At 43.4% G+C, this 19,116-nt stretch overlaps 1 non-coding gene across 1 annotated transcript; it reads left to right on the top strand.

Annotated features, from left to right (window-relative positions):
* The first annotated feature begins 2,960 nt into the window (after positions 1–2,960).
* Positions 2,961–3,035, top strand: Trnas-cga (transfer RNA serine (anticodon CGA)). The gene has a single exon. It is a non-coding gene; the product is annotated as a tRNA-Ser (tRNA).
* The last annotated feature ends 16,081 nt before the right edge of the window (positions 3,036–19,116 follow it).

Here is a 19,116-nt window from a genome sequence, read left to right on the forward strand (position 1 = left end):
CAAGGGGGTAGCAGAATTTTTGTCGCACAGTCTTTTTAGAATATTGATTCTCTAAATGTAACCCCCCCCCCTCCCCCCAAAGTCGCATTCCTTCCAGAGATTCCCAATCAAGTTCCCGGAGCATTTGCCTGCTTAATAAGGACTCCAAACGACGGAGCAATATCCGAGAATTGGGTGAATAGCGTCCTGAATACAGTTTGATTTAGACACATACTGTACCTTCACAGAACAGTTCCTAGAAATCTAAGTCTGCCATTCATCTTACCCATTTCAAATTTTATATCTGGACCTAGTTCCGATGGTTATTTTCCTCAGGCGGCTGGAAGCAAATGACGAATAGAGGGCATTCTGAGGCACGTTCAGTGAACCAAAAGCTTTAAGGTGATATGCAAGCAATGTAATTGTTCAATTTGAGCCAGTGGAAAACCCATAAAGGACAGAAGAAAAATCCAGTCTTAGCCGCAAGTAGAAATTCAAATCTATAACCTACCCTTACTCTTTAGTATATTAATGACACATGTAATCTAATGGTCTGTACTTCACAGAAAAGACATCGATACCGAAGTATAACTTTGTTCAAAAGAATGCCAACAAGATTATCAACGGTCGTTATCAGAGTATTAAATATACTGTACAACAACGATTCCAGACAAACTTTGTTTTCAAGTCAGTCAATTTAGTGTATTACGTAAATTTTAATTATAGACTGCAGTTAATGTACTACAATGAAATACGAACGTCAGTTAATTGTTACTGCTTCTGGTTTCTAAATTTTAATTGCAAATGCATTTAACTTATTTTAAATCACATAATACGACATTTTTTACAATCTTTCACTCAGTAGGAATCATGATAGGAAAGGATCTTACTGATTTTTGATGACTTGGGAAAATCATTAACACTAAGAGCTATTTACAGTTTACCAGAAAGTACTATAATGTTCGAAAATATCTCATGTACGACACCAGAAAGTCTTTTACAGTATTACACTGCTAAATGGCATGGTCTTACTTTGTGTTGTGTTGAAGATGATGCTGCGTAGTGTGTTCTTTGTCTTCCTTCAATTACAAGCAATTCTGATATAATTAAATTTTCCTTGAGACATTTGAGTCTCGTGTTTATCTATGATAGTGATAGGAGCTCAAGAAATGTATTAAAATTTGTACCATAGTCAAGACTTGAACCCACATCCCCTTGCTTACTAGGCAGGTGGGTTACCCACTACACCATCACAGCAATATAGCTACCACACTTGCATGAGCTACCCTAGTCGAATAGCCTTTCTAACACAAATTTCAGTTCATGTCTTGAGTTTAGTTTCCCTTCCACAGTTTGTCACTATTGGCAAGGCTTTCCAGTATTGGAATAGCGCACCAGCATTGGACATAATGGGAAATCCTGCCTGTATCTTAGGCATAGGCGATCTATAGATCTGATGCAATTAAATTTTCCTTGTGGAATTTGAGTTTCATCTTTATCTGTAATAATGATTAAAGCTCAAGAAATGAATAAAAATTTGTGCCACAACCAGGACTTGAACCTACATCCCGTTGCTCGCTAGACAGGTGTGTTAGCGGTTACACCACCACAGCAGCACAGCTGACATAGCTGCACAGTGTATCCTAGGTCAACGGCCTTCCTAACTTAAATGTCTCAAGGAAAATTTAATTATATCAGATCTATAGATCACCTACACCTGAGATACAGGCAGGATTTCCCCATTACATCCAATTCTGGGGCGATATTCCAATACCAGAGAACCTGAGCAGTAGTGACGATCTAAGGAGGGGAAACTAAACTCAGGACATGAACTGAGATTTGTCTTATGGGGTCGTTGGGCTAGGGGAGTCCGCGCAGCTGCGTTAGCTGTTCCGCTGCAGTGTTGTTATGGCTAACACACCTGCCTAGTAAGCAACGAGACTTGGGTTCAATTCCCAGACAGGGCCCAAACTTATTCATTTCTCGAGCTTCTGTCATTATAGCAGAATGAGCAAATCGTATTAACTTTGGCCACGGGGTATCCTTCTTCCGATCATTAATTTCTCCAGCTCTTCTTGATTAACTTGCACTGTAACCCAGATCACTCACTCATCAAATATTTACAATGCCTTGCCATACTTTTGATACCACATCGACAATGCTCTGAATTACATACTGCCACACTGTGACCGTTCTCGACCACTGTAAGCTTGCAACACTCGTTCATACTTCAGTCATGTTAGTGCTGTACTCTCAACAATCGCTCTGGATTCTACAGACTGCAAGGCCCCTGATTTTTCCAGCATCTCTACTACACTACGTTACAGTATTGGTTTTGAGTAGTTCATCATAAATATACAGTCCTTCAACTAGCGATCACTGCCAATAAAATTATACAATGTATACATTTATGTAGAAAAAATAATATGAAGATTGCGAAATAAATGGAATAATTATGAGACACTCTGTTGCAGTGTTATAAATTGTCTACAGCTGCCTCAGGAGATGCATGTGCCCCAGGAGATGCAGAATGCAAACGGTTTAGGCATAAGACTCTTAGAGCACATAGGTAGGCCAGGCGTCCACCAGTGTGGGCTCCCTGATGGTAGCGCAGAGCTGTTGGGGAGTCAGCAACATCGGGACTGCATCATGGATATCCTTGTCACATATGAACACTGATTCTGTTTGCAGATGGCATCTCGTCACTCAATCCTCTGGATGACAAGTCATAACCATTTCAGTCATAGAATCACTATGGAGAAAGAGACTAGTTTGGCGACGGTGGTGGCGGTGGTACAGTCGTGTTGTGAATACATGCCTTCAAACTGCCTGTCAGATTAAATCTGTGTGTCAGACCGAGACTCGAACTCGGGACCTTTGCCTTCCGCGGGCAAGTGCTCTACCAACTGAGCTACCCAAGCACGACTCACGGCCCATCCTCACTGGTGGAAGTAAAATTGAGAGGATGGGCCGTGAGTCGTGCTTGGGTAGCTCAGTTGGTAGAGCACTTGCCCGCGAAAGGCAAAGGTCCCGAGTTCGAGTCTCGGTCCGGAACACAGGTTTAATCTGCCAGGAAGTGAAATCAGCGTACACTCTGCTGCTCAGTGAAAAATTCGTTCTGAATACATAACTTGTTGGAAGAGTGTGCATAGATTCACACCCTCTTCAGTGATTGGAGGAACGCTATTAGCGGACAGAGGTACACATATGAGGTACTGTAACCATATGTTTCACTGTTCAGAAAAAAAGTTGTTCAAAGCTTCTGCTCCTTGTGGGCTAGTGCGTATACGCATCATATCGAGCTCCTCTCGTAAATGAATTTGTCACAGGTGACGACACCCATTTTACAGTTGTTGTGGTTACTTTGGCAGACGCCATCTTGGGCGCAAAAATTTGTAGTGGTTGATTACGCTGGCCTCACACTGGTGAACGAATTACGGAGGATCCCCCTTTGCACCGAATGTTTTATTGACTGCTGGCACCAATTATTACTGAAAGTAAACCAATAATTATCTGGTTTATGGACTTAGGAACATATTACATAAAACAAAAGCGTCAAATAGAAACCACGTATTTAGACAAATTAAGACATTATTAATTTGCATTTCAAATAAAAAATATTAAAACAATATACAGCACGAGTTGCTTGGCTTGGTTACGAGATGCCCGCTGTGCATTGCATGTCCCTTGTGGCCTGTTATTAGAGTTGCGGTATACATTGCAGGTATTCAACATGAGAAGAGTGAGGTGTGAGACTGGCTACTGTAAGAGCTTGCAGACCTCTTTAAAATTGGCTGCACGAGGAGAAGCCCCGTGTGTTACTTCAATTTCGACCTTAACTAGACTTGATGAGGTTGTGTTCTGATGCCCCGCTGACATCTTGATGTGCTGGCGAGGACCAGCAGTTGAAGACGGCGAGTACATGCAGCTAAGGTGACTAGGCAACGAGCGAATCCATGCGTTAGTGACGAACGACATCACAAAGGCCGTAAGGTGTGTGCAGCCTCTTTTAAGTCTTCGAGGGAGCCTCTTTATTCAACAGAAATTTTTGAGGCATTGGTCAGATATATGTAATCCCACCAATGTTTGAAACTTGAAACGGTACTATCAGTTACGTTTCATACAATCTGTCGTTTGACATGAACCACAGCCGGCGACCATTGACGACCATTATCCAAGCCATTCTCAACGCCCACAGCCGACGACCATCGATGACCACCACGTACACCCCCACAACAATCGCTGGAGCAGTGGAATCCTCCGCCGACTGCCACACAGACCATCATCCAAGCTGCCCCAACTAAACTGAAAACTGACTTGAGTGCCAAGCAGCTAAATCTCAGTCTCTTCCAGTTATGAGGAGCCTCTGGAGGCAAAATGGGCGCAATAACGCATTTATCACCCAACTATGTACCTAAATCCACATTCAATCTTGAAAAACTTTCGAATAAGTGGGTGCATGAATCAGTTTGTTTTAAAAGTTCTGAACTGACCAGAGATTCAACTCCACCTTGCGTGAACTATAGCAACCTAGCAGTAGCTTGGTTGTCATAGAGCTGACGGAGACCACAGTGCGTGTCAGTGATGATCCGTTGCATGGAACCACCCTGCCCTGCAGTTGGCAAAGCAGGTAATGTTTTCAGCTATCCCCTACCATCAGCGGAAACAGGCCCGCTGAAATCTGCTAAACCACTGGCACTTTCCTCTTAAGCGATTGCAGTCTTTCCAGAAATATTTTACCTGAGTTAACGTAGTTTTTTCCGTTGACACTTCATGTACTAATCATAGGCATATCTGTCATGTGTCCTCTAGTAGACATCAAACGAAGCAATGCTATGCTGCATATCGTCGTATATGAAATTACAAATGAGTAGTGGCAAGCGTAATGAAATTTCCTTTGTTTGGCAGTTTTACAAGTTTACGTGTTTTTCATCATTTCAGTGTCTGACCACTTACGTACCTGTACCCACCCTCTCTTCACCCTAGCCAATTTGGTTCTAGTAACTGAGTACCTCTGGTCTTTAGTAGTTGTTGTCACTGAAACCTAGTGTGGCAATTCTCGAGAGAGTGAATTATTTTCGTTACCACTCTCCCTATTCACCATGTGTATAAGACAAACTACGTCTGTGGTTGCATCCCCACTTTACTGAATGTGAATTATTTGCTATTTTATGGCATCATGTAATCACGACATTTTCCTTGGTACCCATGTTTCATTGGCCGAAGCCACTATTCTTGACCTTTTATTACAAGGATCAATGGCTGTAATTTTTTTTTAAAGATGATAAATTTACAATATGATGATAATTGAACTGCTGCCTTTTATTAATGAGTCATACAGATCCAAACTACGTCTTTCCCATAAGTTAGCACTAACCTTGCCGTAATAAGCGCTGAAGAGACAGATGAAATTAATTATTGACATGCATATAAAATTTCGTCCATGCACCATCTCATATCTTTATGCTTGTGTGTTAATGTAACTTTTCGTTACACACAAATTCGATGTTAATTATCTCAGTGTTCAAATCAAGTCCCCATTGATACACTTTTAAACAGGCCATTTATGTCATATTGCATCCTTGGGCAACTATCCTCTTGTAACAGCGAGTTTCAATAACTATATTTAACACAAGCCTTCATGCTGTTACTGCTCATTCAATCGTTTTAGTTTCTCCCCCGAATTTGTTACCGATGGTCTTTGGCTCCGACAGTTCGTCGGACTTTGCCCAGGTGCTGAAGAATTACAGGTGGTTTTAATATGTTAACAGCGATGTAACTGCACCCCGCAGCACCTAGTGCATCCACACAACGAAGCAGACACTGCACGGGCATCACTTAGTGCCCAAAGTTCTGGTTGCTTTGTTAACAAAACCAGCTTGTACTAATACAATACGAGCGAGAGCAGTTGTAGTCGTTGTGGTCACAGGAGAACAAGTAAAACTAAATCGTGCTGATGCAGTGCTTGTGGATTTCACAAAATAATGAGTAGATTATCCTTGTAACTAGCCACAGGCACAAAGGCAACGTTCACATAGTGAAGTGACCAATTGGGTATACAACAGACTATATTTTCAATGAGTCATCTAACCAGGGAAAGTTGTAGGATAATTGGAAGGATCTTGAAATATAAATCAGTTTCTCTGGAACTCTGATTAAATTACAGTGGGGAGGCATCAAAAAGTGTACAAAGCTGAATGGAGTAAGCACAACAGCATCTGCTTATCTGGACAGTTCCCAAAATCAAACATTATAATAAGAAACCACAAATTATAACGAAATTCAGCAACACAAGTTGTGTGTTGAAGTAAGCAAGTAATGAGCTACGTAGAATATGGAGCCCGCTACAGCAATTGCGATACCTGCATTCCCCTATTAACAGAGAGTGTGTGCCGATCAGTGCCACAAGCTGACCAGAGATGATTCCCTCTTTGCAACGACACACAACGGAAATGCTCATCCGGAGAACACTACAAGTGCCGTAACTCGATTTCCCAGAAACCTCGCCCAGTGGAACAGGGTCAAAATAAGCAGATACGCAAACAAATCAAATGTCTCCGAGCACTATGGGACTTAACATCTGAGGTGATCAGTACCCTAGAACGTAGAACTACTTAAACCTAACCAACCGATGTTCTCTGCCTCGTGATGATTGGGTGTTGTGTGAGGTCCTTAAGTTAGTTAGGTTTAAGTAGTGCTAAGTTCTAGGGGACTGATGACCATAGATGTCAAGTCCCATAGTGCTCAGAGCCATTTTTGTAACCTAACCAACCTAAGGACATGACACACATCCATGCTCGAGGCAGGATTCGAACCTGCGACCGTAGCGGCCACGTGGTTGCGGACTGAACCGCCTGGAACCGCACGCCACTCCGGCCGGCACCAAACACGTGTCTCGGCTTATCCGTAGTTATTCGACCGTTTCTGAAAAAATGTCGGTCGACCTTTATCGAGGTATTTTCAAAGCACTTTATTAGCCTTTTACCGCGCTATGTATTCAGATCAAACTGCGACACAATGTTTAGCATCACGGGTTCTTAATTTTGCGTCCGTTGTTTGAAATCAGATTTTTACTTTAATTTTGTTTTTCATTTATATACGCATTTATATGCTGCTACAGAAGAATACTGAAGATAAGGTGGATAGATCACGTAACTAATGAGGAGGTATTGAATAGGATTGGAGAGAAGAGAAGTTTGTGGCACAACTTGACTAGAAGAAGGGATCGGTTGGTAGGACATGTTTTGAGGCATCAAGGGATCACAAATTTAGCATTGGAGGGCAGCGTGGAGGGTAAAAATCGTAGAGGGAGACCGAGAGATGAGTACACTAAGCAGATTCAGAAGGATGTAGGTTGCAGTAGGTACTAGGAGATGAAGCAGCTTGCACAGGATAGAGTAGCATGGAGAGCTGCATCAAACCAGTCTCAGGACTGAAGACAACAACAACAACAACGCATTGTCTGTAGAAGATTACTACACGAGTGAATTCCAGTGTATATTGATATAGTTTTCTACCTATTCGTCTACTAATTGTATGTCAAATGAATGAATTAAAAATCAGAAAATTATTTGAAATTGTTCTCGGTGAAATTCCTATACTGTATCTTGATTCATAATGTACTGCAATCGTCAGTTTTCGGAAAAAGAGATCCGTTATGCACGGTTTGCCGCGAAATTATTTCGAACGTGCGAAATTTTCACCAATATTGACCACGTTTCTTTCCCGAGTGAGATTCATAGGAAGATATGTAACTGTGGCAAACCTGCCGGCCGGGGTGGCCGAGTGGCTCTAGGTGCTACAGTCTGGAACCGCGCCACCGCTACGGTCGCAGGTTCGAATCCTGCCTCTGACATGGATGTGTTTGATGTTCTTAGGTTTAAGTAGTTCTAAATTCTAGGGGACTGATGACCTCAGAAGTTAAGTCCCATAGTGCTCAGAGCCATTTGAACCATTTTTTGCAGCAAAACTGCCTTCGCGCGTTGCTCGTGGTGGTCGGAATATCTGTATTTTGAATGTTTCTAAGGTCGGTATTATCTAAGGGAACGCACCTAATCCTTCTGAAGTGTAAACATACGGATAAAAAAATAATTAATATGAGAATGAAATATCAGAATGCAAGAATTTAAGAAGATTGTAACATCTCAGCGTACCATACATTTATTGTGAAATCCAGTTGTAATTTTATAAGTAATATAACACTCAAACATCCCCTAATTAGATAAGGAACATCGGCGTAGTAATCTTCTGCGGGCATAGGCGGAAACAATTAAAATAATAAAAATAAAACAAAATAATACAAACAAGAACTGTAATCGCATTTCGAACACAGGGCGCAAAATCAAGAAGCTGCAACACCAACCACTAAACCACCATTTCGTCTGACTATATCGCACGGCAAAACGCACATAAAGTACCTCGAAAATATCTCGAAAACTTTAACTTTCCTTCCTCCAGACACATTTGACTATCTATGAGTAAGGTGAGACTCATGTTCGCTTGTTTTGACTTCTCTCTCCGTGACTGGAGTTCCTGGGAAGTTGGGTGATTGCATTTGCTGTGTTCTCGTAATCAGAATCTCACTTCATAACCCTCAACTCTCAACTGTCGAAAAGCTCTACATAGAGGGGACGACGCCATTCTCTCACTAACGTGATGGGCGAAAACCGTTCCTAAATTCATCAAAAAACAGGGCAAAGCACGTGTCACTTCCCTCTTTTTGAATACAAGATGCAAATTTTTATACACTAAGCTCGTACTATGCCGAAACAGAGTCACGAGTGATCAGTTTTTTGTGCCAAAAACACTGTCCAGAACGAAGCAATGCTATTGACTGAAACAATTTTTTACAGCAAACACATGTGACTCTTTCACACTGGTAGAACGGTGCCGCAGCGTCTAGCTCTTTAAAGTAGAGGCAAAAAGACGAAAGTGTCATACCAAGTCGTTCTCTGACGGCTTCGGGGCCGTGGTAGCGTGGCCACGCATTCACTGACCATAGCGGGTCAATAGTTTGTGGATTGGCTTTGTGGTTGCCAAACTCTGGCTAGCAGGCACCTGTCATTCAGTAGCCATGGAGCGAATCATTTCTCGAAATCCGCAAAACTTTCAGTACCCCCAGAGGAGACCCTCCTGACCTGATGAGATTCACAGACAAAAGAGGCCAGAGAGACGCTTCTGGGCACACCACTCCAGCCTGGCGAGTCCAAGGCTGCCTTTTGAAGGACTCTGCTGTATGAAACTTCCGGGCAGATTAAAACTGTGTGCCGGACCGAGACTCGAACTCGGGACCTTTGGCTTTCGCGGGCAAGTGCTCTACCAACTGAGCTACCCAAGCACGACTCACGGCCCGTCCTCACATCTCTACTTCTGCCAGTACCTCGTCTCCTGCCTTCCAAACTTTACAGAAGCTCTCCTGCGGACCTTGCAGAACTAGCACTCCTGAAAGAAAGAATATTGCGGAGACATGGCTTAGCCACAGCCTGGGGGATATTTCCAGAATGACTCTGCTGTAGTATACTCACTGAAATAATTACAAAATAGCCACAGTCACGTCACACCGTGACAGTATAATCATAGTATGACCATTGAGGATTCCAGCATCTCAGAATGTTCTAGTACATACTTGTAATACACTGGCGAAGGTGGGTGGGAAGTGTGGGAGGAAATGAACGGTCAGCGCCACTCAGGGACTCTTGAGGACCTCAACAAAGTTTTTTCAGAGGAATAGTAACGACGTCCGACACAACTCTCGGACAACCCAATAGAAGTCATGGCGTGCAACTGCCAAACCTATGGGACCTAGCTAGAAACAGATTCCCTTTTGTATCCCGGCAGGGAGGTGCGCGTGGGTAGGAACGGGAAAAGGTAATAGAAGTCGGTACTGCAAGAACGTGGTTTACTGATGCAAAAACAAGGTGATAAACGATTACATAGCTTTGAACGTAGGTGCGACGCTGAAGCAGAGTGTCCTGGCTGGCTGCACCTGATCAAGTGGGCTGAAGCAGTCGCGGAGGTCGTAGACCTCGACAGCACCGGCTAGAGGGCGCCGCCGTCGGTGTCTCTCGTAGTGCCAGCCTAGCAGAGCGGACGTACGCTGTGGCATCGTTGCTATCGAAACCGCATTCCCCACATCCCATTTGTGATTGTCAAAGAAAACGATTTATCGTCTTGTTCCTTTTTTTCTGTTTCGTGACTTTTCATTAAATTCTAAGACAAAACAAGACGCACAACGAAGGAATTATTCGAATGAGACGGAATTCGGTAGATGTGATGTATGTGTACGGAAAAACAAGTGACCACAGTTTCAGAAAAAATCGATGTTTTGTTCAAGAGAAAGAGCTACATAAACTCATCAAGTTAATAACACCTCTGGCTCTTTTGCAAGCAATTACTCTGCTTCACACTGATTGACAGTATTATTGGATGTCCTCTTGAGGGATATCGTGGCAAATCTCTCAAATTGGCGTATTAGATCGACAAAATGCGGAGCTGGTTGGAGGGGTCTATCCATACAGTGTAAAACAGTTAATATTCTTAGACGCCAGGATGGCGTGTGGCCCAGGCGGTATTCCCGTAAGACTATATGTTGACTGTGCTACAAATATAGCACCATTCTTGTCCGTCATCTATCAGAGGTCATTGGAACGGCGGGAAGTTTCACGGGACTGTAAGAAGGCCCAGGTCATACCAATCTATAAAAAGGGTAGTAAATCGGATGCACATAATTACCGGCCAATTTCACTGACGTCGATTTGTTGTAGAATCATGGAACATAGTTTCTGTTCAGACATGATTACCTTTCTAGACTCTGAGAAGCTCATCTCCAGAAACCAGCACGGTTTTAGAAAACAGCTGTCATGCGAGACACAGCTGGCCCTCTAGATACCGGCTCCCAGGTTGATGCCATATTTCTCGACGTTCGAAAGGCGTTCGAATCAGTTCCGCACTGTCGCTTGCTCCAAACATTGCGCCCTTACGGTCTATCCGATGACATATGCGTTTGGATAGAAAGTTTTTCTAACAGACAAAGAGCCGTATGTCGTCCTGAACGGGGTGATTTCAACAGAAACAAGTGTAACTTCAGGTGTGCCGCAGGGCAGCGAAATAGGTCCTCTACTGTTTACGATTTACATAAACGATCTGGTTGATGGTATTGGCAGCGGTATTATACTGTTTGCCGATGATGCTGTAGTCTACAAGAAAGTAGTATCACACAAAAGCTGTGAACAAATCAATGAGGATATGCAGAAAATAAATGCGTGGTGTAATGACTGGCGGTTATCTCTCAATATTAGTAAGTGTAACCTACTGAGTATAACAAGGCGAAAATCCCCATTTATGTACGAGTACAAAATAAATGTCCAGTCTTTGGAAGCAGTAACATCGGTCAAGTATCTGGGTATGACTATTCGAAACGATCTCAAATGGAATTATCAGATTACAGAAGTGACGGGTAAGGCAAACTCTAGACTGCGATTTATTGGTACAATCCTGAAGCGATGCAGTCCTTCAACAAAGGAAACAGTTTACAATACGTTAGTTTGTCCAGACTTAGAGTACTGTTCGTCCGTATGTGACGCTTGCCAGTTGGGTCTGATTCAAGAGATTGAGAAGGTCCAAAGAAGAGCGGCAAGATACGTGCCTAGTACATTTACCCATCGCTTGAGCGTTACAAATCTCATAGAAAGTTTGAAGTTGGACACTCTTGCAGACAGACGGCGCGCTAAACAGAAGGGGCTGCTCACTAAATTCCGAAATCCAATCTTCACCGAGGATGTAGAGAATATATTATCAACACCAACTTTCAAATCGCGCAATGGTGACCATTCAAAGGTAAGGGAAATTACAGCTCATACTGAGGCGTTCAGACAGTCGTTTTCCCCTCGGGCGATCAGCGAGAGGAACAGGGGGGGGGGGGGGGGGGCGAATTGCGACCGCCGCCACACACAGATTGGTGGCTAGCGGAGTATATATGTTGACGTAGACACGTTCTGAACTTAGAAGGGACCTGGCGACCCTTCCTCGTGAAGGTAGGGCTGGGCGAGGACGAAGACAAGCCTCAGAATCCCTCGCAATGTGCGGCCGTGCATTATCCTCCTGAAATGTGAGCCCAGGACGGCTTGCCACGAAGGGCAACAGGTGTAGAATACCTTGACGTACCGCTTTGCTGCAAGGCTGCCGCAGATGACAACCAAAGGAGACCTGCTGTGAAACGATCATCACTCCTTGTTGTCGGACCGTACGGCGGGTGACAGCGGGTTGGTACCCCACTACTGCCCGAGGTCTCAGCACGTCTTCTACCTCGTCTCTCACTGAGTGTGGTAGGTCTGTGTTCACTGATGAGTCCCACTTCCAACTGATTCCCAATGACCGACGAAGACGTGGCTGGAGACGCCCCAGGCATCGGTGGGGTACCAACAGGCTGCTGCCCGGCATACTGCCTGATAACCAGAAGTTATGGTCTGGGGTGCCATTTCTTTTCATATCAGGATCACTCTGGTTGTCATCCGAGGCAACATTACAGCACAGTGGTCGACGGTAATCTACGCACCGCTTTGTTATCCCCCCAACACGCCATCTTGGGCTTACATTTCAGCAAGATAAATCCGCCCCCTCATAGCGAGAGTCTTCGTGCTTGCCAAATCCTAACTTGGCTAGCAGAGTCGCCAGAACTACCTGCAATTGAGAACGCTTAAATTATTATGGGCAGGGCCCAACTAGCTAGGCATTAGGGCGACCTAATGCGCCAGGAAGATCAGTTTGAATTCCGTAGAAATATTGGAACACGTGAGGCAATACTGACCCTACGACTTACCTTAGCAGCTAGATTAACGAAAGGCAAACCTACATTTCTAGCATTTGTAGACTTAGAGAAAGCTTTTGACAATGTAGATTGGAATACTCTCTTCCAAATTCTGAAGGTGGCAGGGGAAAAATACAGGGAGCGAAAGGCTATTTACAATATGTACAGAAACTAGATGACAGTTATAAGAGTCGAGGGACATGAAAGGGAAGCAGTGGTTGGGAAGGGAGTGAGACAGGGTTATAGCCTCTCCCCGATGTTATTCAATCTGTATATTGAGCAAGCAGTAAAGGAAACAGAAAAAAAATTCGGAGAAGGTATTAAAATCCATGGAGAAGAAATGAAAACTTTGAGGTTCGCCGATGACATTCTAATTCTGTCAGAGACAGCAAAGGACTTGGAAGAGCAGTTGGTCGCCATGGAAAATGTCTTAAAAGGGGGATATAAGATAAACATGAAGAAAACCAAACGATGATTATGGAATGTAGTCGAATTAAATCAGATGTTGGGTTAAGAAATGAGACACTTAAAGTAGCAGAGAAGTTTTGCTATTTGGCAAGCAAAATAACTGATGATGGTCGAAGTAGAGAGGATATAAAATGTAGACTGGCAATGGCAAGGAAAGCGTTTCTGAAAAAGAGAAATTTGTTAACGACGAGTATGGATGTGTCAGGAAGTCGTTTCTGAAAGTATTTGTATGGAGTGTAGCCATGTATGGAAGTGAAACATGGGCGATAAATAGTTTAGACAAGAAGAGAATAGAATCTTTCGAAATGTGGTGCTACAGAAGAATGCTGAAGATTAGACGGGTAGATCACATAAGTAATGAGGAGGCACTGAACAGGATTGGGGAGAAGAGAAGTCTGTGGCACAACTTGACCAGAAGAAGGGATCGGTTGAAAGGACATGTCCTGAAGCATCAAGGGATCACCAATTTAGTATTGGAGGGCAGCGTGGAGGGTAAAAATCGTAGAGGGAGCCAAGAGATGAATACACTAAGCAGATTCAAAAGGATGTAGGTTGCAGTAGGTACTGGAAGATGAAGAAGCTTGCACAGGATAGAGTAGCATGAAGGGCTGCATCAAACCAGTCTCAGGACTGAAGACCACAACAACAACAACAAACGCGCCAGTTGGAGAGATTTTTGGTACGATGCCCCTCAGGAGAACATGCAATAACTTTATAAATGAATACTAATCCAAATGAATGTTTGCAAAAGGGCCAGAGGTGGATCAATGCGTTAATGACTTGTTCAATTTTTGAAGCTCTTTCTCTTGAATAAATCACCCAATTTTCCATTTGTTTGAATGTACATGTACGTGACATCCCATTCGGATAGTTCCCACGTGGTTCGTCGTTTCTTGTGTCCTGGAGGGTACACACTTCGGAGACTGGTACACACTCCGTGTCCTTGCTCGTGTCCTGTCCAGTAAAGGCGCGCTTTCCTTCCCTTCCGGCCCGTGAGAGTCTGCGGCTGGCGGCTGCAGCTGAGGCCAGCGTCGAGTAGCCGTCCTTGGGTGCCGGAAGCCGCGCCACGTGTCCGGCCATTAGGCGGGGCTTATTTATTGGAGGCGGCGGTTTCGCGTCGTTTATCGGCTGTGATTACAGCGCGGCCGGGACGTGAGCGCCGTGTGGGCCTACTAATTGCTCGTCGGCGCTGAAACTCGATCCCAGAGCCCGGCCGCAGTAGAGACAGGAGGACACGCCGAGCAGATCGGAACAGGTGCCTTCCTCCACAGCTCGGGTCCGGCCCTGATGAACGACGTGTAACCGGCAGCGGTCCGACTGTCAGCCCGTCATTCCACTGTCTGGTCAAATGGCTTGTCTGTCAGCGGCGAAGTTTATCCTACAGTGTAGCCCTCTGAAGGAAGCAGGAAAGTCACAACAACCGTCGGTGTAATTAAAAGCAACGGTTGCAACATTGAGTGCCCCTTCAAGTTCCACTACTAATCGTTGAGAAAAGGGCGGATAGGTGGAAACAGTACCTTGAAGGCGTCTTTGATGGGGAGGACGTTTCTGGCGATAGAAGAAGTAACCGGAGTCGATGTGGAAAGATAGGGGATCCAGAATTTAAAAGAGCTCTGAAGACTTGAAATCAAATAAAGAAGGAGGGATAGATGAAATCCCATTTAAATTCCTAAACGTATTCGCGGAAATGGCAACCAAACGATTATTCAACTTCGTGTGTGGACTCTGTGAGACTGAGAACATATCATCAGACTCTCGGAAAAAATATTATCCACACAGTTCCGAAGACAGAGAAATGAGCCGGCCTTTGTGGCCGAACGGTTCTAGGCGCTTCAGTCCAGAACCGTGCTCCTGCTACAGTCGCAGGTTCGAATCGTGTCTCGGGCATGGATGTGTGTGATGTCCTTAGGTTAGTTAGGTTTAAGTAGATCTAAATTTTAGGGGACTGATGACCTCAGATGTTAAGTCCCATAGTGCTCAGAGCCATTTGAACCAGTTTGAACAGTGAAATGTTTTAAGTCCACAGTGGAGTGCGTGCTGTGAGTGTGATTGTATGAGGCACACTTAGGTGCAGACTGGTTTAAGCTAGTTATACAGGGTGTCCCAGCAATCTTGTCCAACCAAAATATCTCTCGAACAATAACAGCTATTGGAAAACGACTTTCACCGGTATCAATGTAGGGCTGGGGCCCATGAGTGTACATATTTGGAAACATTCTAAAACGAAAGCATATGTGTTTTTTAACACAAACTTATGTTTTTTTTAAATGGACCTCCTATATTTTTTCTTACACAATGGCGTTGATTGCACCGCAATATTCCCATTACATCCTGAGATATTAAGACGCGAAGTTGACGCTTGAAACACCCGACATGCGCTGCTAGCGCACGTCCTGAGGCTCAGGCGTGAACCCCATGCTGTCCGTAATCGCGATGTGATTGACTTGTGTAATCACACCTGCATACTTACCAAGACGTCCGAAACGAATAATACGGTCTGCTGCCATCAACTCTCATAAGCACGTAATGGTTTCCCTCTTGCACGTTTTACGTATCTACGTACACAATATGAACCAGTACCGATCGGTGTACACCCGTCAGGTTGTCTTATTTATCCTGCACACCCAAAATAAGGTTTATCTAATGCGTTATATGACCCATTGTGCCTGTCGCGCAGGGCCTGGCTCTACCCAGTGAAGTGTCCAACGTAGTTCCCACTACTGCCACAGTTACCACTTCGCCTTGTTAATGATTTGCGACCCATGCAAACTCCTGTACACCACCCTCCGAGCATCCAATTTGTTGTTGCTTTGGCGTGCAGTACACCGCTTGCCAGTGTAGTCGTGCATCAGAGTAATCTAAATAGTGACGGCACGGAGGTAGTACACACTGTGAATAAACGTTGTGTTGTGGAACTTATACTGTACAGTATAATGTACACACATGAAGATGTGGTAGAAATGCTGCAGATCTATGGAGAATGTACGCTGACGGGAAATACGTTATGAGATTGCTTGTTTGTTGATAGTACTGTTAGCGAACATTAAGATTATTAAGTTAATATGTCTGTTTTCTACCCTACTCTACATACCTGTACTGTACCATGTTGTAGGTGGACGAAATGCTGTTCAGGCAGAACGACTGTACAGAAGACGATTCCATGACAAGCCATCGCCTTCGCGCCGGATGTTTGATCGTCTCACATCTCGTCTACGTGAAACGGGAAGCTTAAATCCAGGACTTCGACATCGTCCTAGAACACGCACAGATGAACGTGCTGAAGTTTCTGTGCTCGCTACCATAGCTGTGATACTCAGATCAGCACACGTCAAATTGAACGAGAAGTTGGTGTGTCGAAATCAAGTGCACAGCGTATTCTTAAACGTCATAAATTTCATCCTTACCATGTTCATTTACACAAGGATCTTCATGGAAATGACTTCCGCAATAGGGTAACATTTTCTCGGTGGGCTCACCAAAAACTTCTGACTAATCCAATTTTTTTTTTTTTTTTTTTTTTGCAGATGTTCTCTTTACCGGTGAGGCATCATTCTCCAAGAAAGGAATTGTCAATATGAGGAATATACATTATTGGTCCGCAGACAATCCAAAATGGCTCCGTCAGGTAGAGCATCAACGTCCGTGGAAAGTTAATGTTTGGTGTGGGGTTATTGGAGATACCATAATCGGACCTTTCTTTATAAATGGCATCCAAAATGGCAGACAATACTCCAGATTTATACGACACAATCTTCCTGTTCTCTTGGACACCGTACCTCTGAACCGGAGAATGGTCATGTGGTATCAGCATGACGGATGCCCTGCCCATAACGCCTTACGAGCACGACGACTTCTGAACCGTAAGTTCCCTGGTAGGTGGATTGGACGAGGTGGCCCAGTTAGGTGGCCTGCCCGATCTCCGGACCTTACACCGCTGGATTATTTTCTTTGGGGAGCAGTGAAGGATGCTGTTTACCAACATGAACCAACAACACCCAGAGGACATGAAGCGACGCATTATTGATGCTTGTACAGCCATCAAAGAGGAAACAGTAGCACGAAGTAGGGCATCCTTCATCCGCAGAGTGACCCTATGTATGCAAGCCAATGGCCATCACTTTGAGCATGAGATGTGAACGCTATGTTTAGTATGTAGTGCTGGTATCACAGTGGAAGTTTCTACAAACGGCCATTTTACCCAGTGATGTTAAGAAACATTTGTTTGCAACAATTTGTCATTTAACGCATTAGATAAACGTAAAATTGATAATTATGTGATAATAAAACTAATTGGTTAAACATGTTTACATTCATCTTCAATGTCCTACCTGAACTTCCCAAATCAAAACATTTTTACCTAAACAACGGTGAAACGTTTAGTCCACTTGCTCGTTTCACTAAAACCATAAATATGAATTTTACTATTACGAGTGAATGATTAACTGTCACTTGTGCTAGATATACAGTAAAGTAAAGTTTTAACGTTGAACGGCATTACCTTTTTAGTAACGGATTAACGATAAGCGAAGTTAACTTTGTGACTAACGTTGCGGTACACAGATATCTTACAGAACCGCATCACCCCTAGCCTATGGGATAAATACCTGCTGGAATGAACGACGTTAATGCAGGATGGCAGCAGACCGTATTATTCGTTTCGGACCTCTTGATAAGTATGGAAGTGTGATCACGCATGTCAATCACATCGCGATTACGGGCAGCATGGGGTTCACGCCTGAGCATCAGGACGTGCGCTAGCAGCGCATGTCGGGTGTTTCAAGCGTCAACTTCGCGTCTCAATATCTCGGGATGTAATGGGAATGTTGCGATGCAATCAACGCCATTGTGTATGTGCTTTGTCATGTTATGGAGCGCTGAAGAAAAAATATAGGAGGTCCATTTAAAAAACATAAGTTTGTGTTAAAAAACACGTATGATTTCGTTTTAGAATGTTTCCAAATATGTACATTCATGGGCCCCAGCCCTACATTGATACCGGTGAAAGTCGTTTTCCAATAGCTGTTATTGTTCCAGAGATATTTTAGGTGGAGAAGAAAGCTGGGACACCCTGTGTAGCAAGTTTAGCTTCGGTCACGTTTTCAGATTAATTATATGAAAAAGAATTTTATAAACATGTATTAGGCCTTATGAATAATTAGTGTAATAAAGATCCGTTTCTTTTTTCTAGCAGTTCTGACAGTCAGTCTGTCGTGGTGACTGTTAAATAGTTTTCTTAGATTTAGTTCACAAATTTCAACATCTTCTAAACTTTTCACGCAAATTAATGGTCCTATAGCAAGGTGTTTTCCGAATGTACTTCTGACCAAACGCGATTGTGATAGCTGGAATCTAAGCCTTTTGCTTTCTTGTGGTGATATTTTCATAGAAATTTGTGTTAGAGGACGAAAATTTTCATCCCATAACACAAATTTCTAAAAACATTTCATGGCCTTAGAGGCTGAATTTCTAAAAACAGAGAAATCAATATTTTTTTTATTTCTACCGGAGAAGCCAAATACTAATTTTCATAGATTTTGCTTGAAAAAGTTTGCATAATGAAATATTTTCATAAAAACTTTCATCCTCTATTTCGTCGCCATACATGCTGAATTTCCAAAAACAGTGAAACATGTATTTTGTATTTCTAATTGAGAAGCTAAATTCAAATTTTAATAGATTTAGCTTTAAAAATGCTTTCATAATGAAATACTTTCATAAAACATTACATCTCTTTTTTCACTCCTGTAGGGGTTGAATTTCCAAGACAATGAAAACGCGAGTTTTTCTTCATTTCTAACCGAGAGGTCAAATACCAGTTTTCTTAGATGGTCTGTAATAATGATTTATTGAAAAGAAAAACCTTT

The sequence above is a fragment of the Schistocerca gregaria genome, chromosome 1, assembly GCF_023897955.1.
Source record: "Schistocerca gregaria isolate iqSchGreg1 chromosome 1, iqSchGreg1.2, whole genome shotgun sequence".
NCBI classification, from domain to species: Eukaryota; Metazoa; Arthropoda; class Insecta; order Orthoptera; family Acrididae; genus Schistocerca; species Schistocerca gregaria.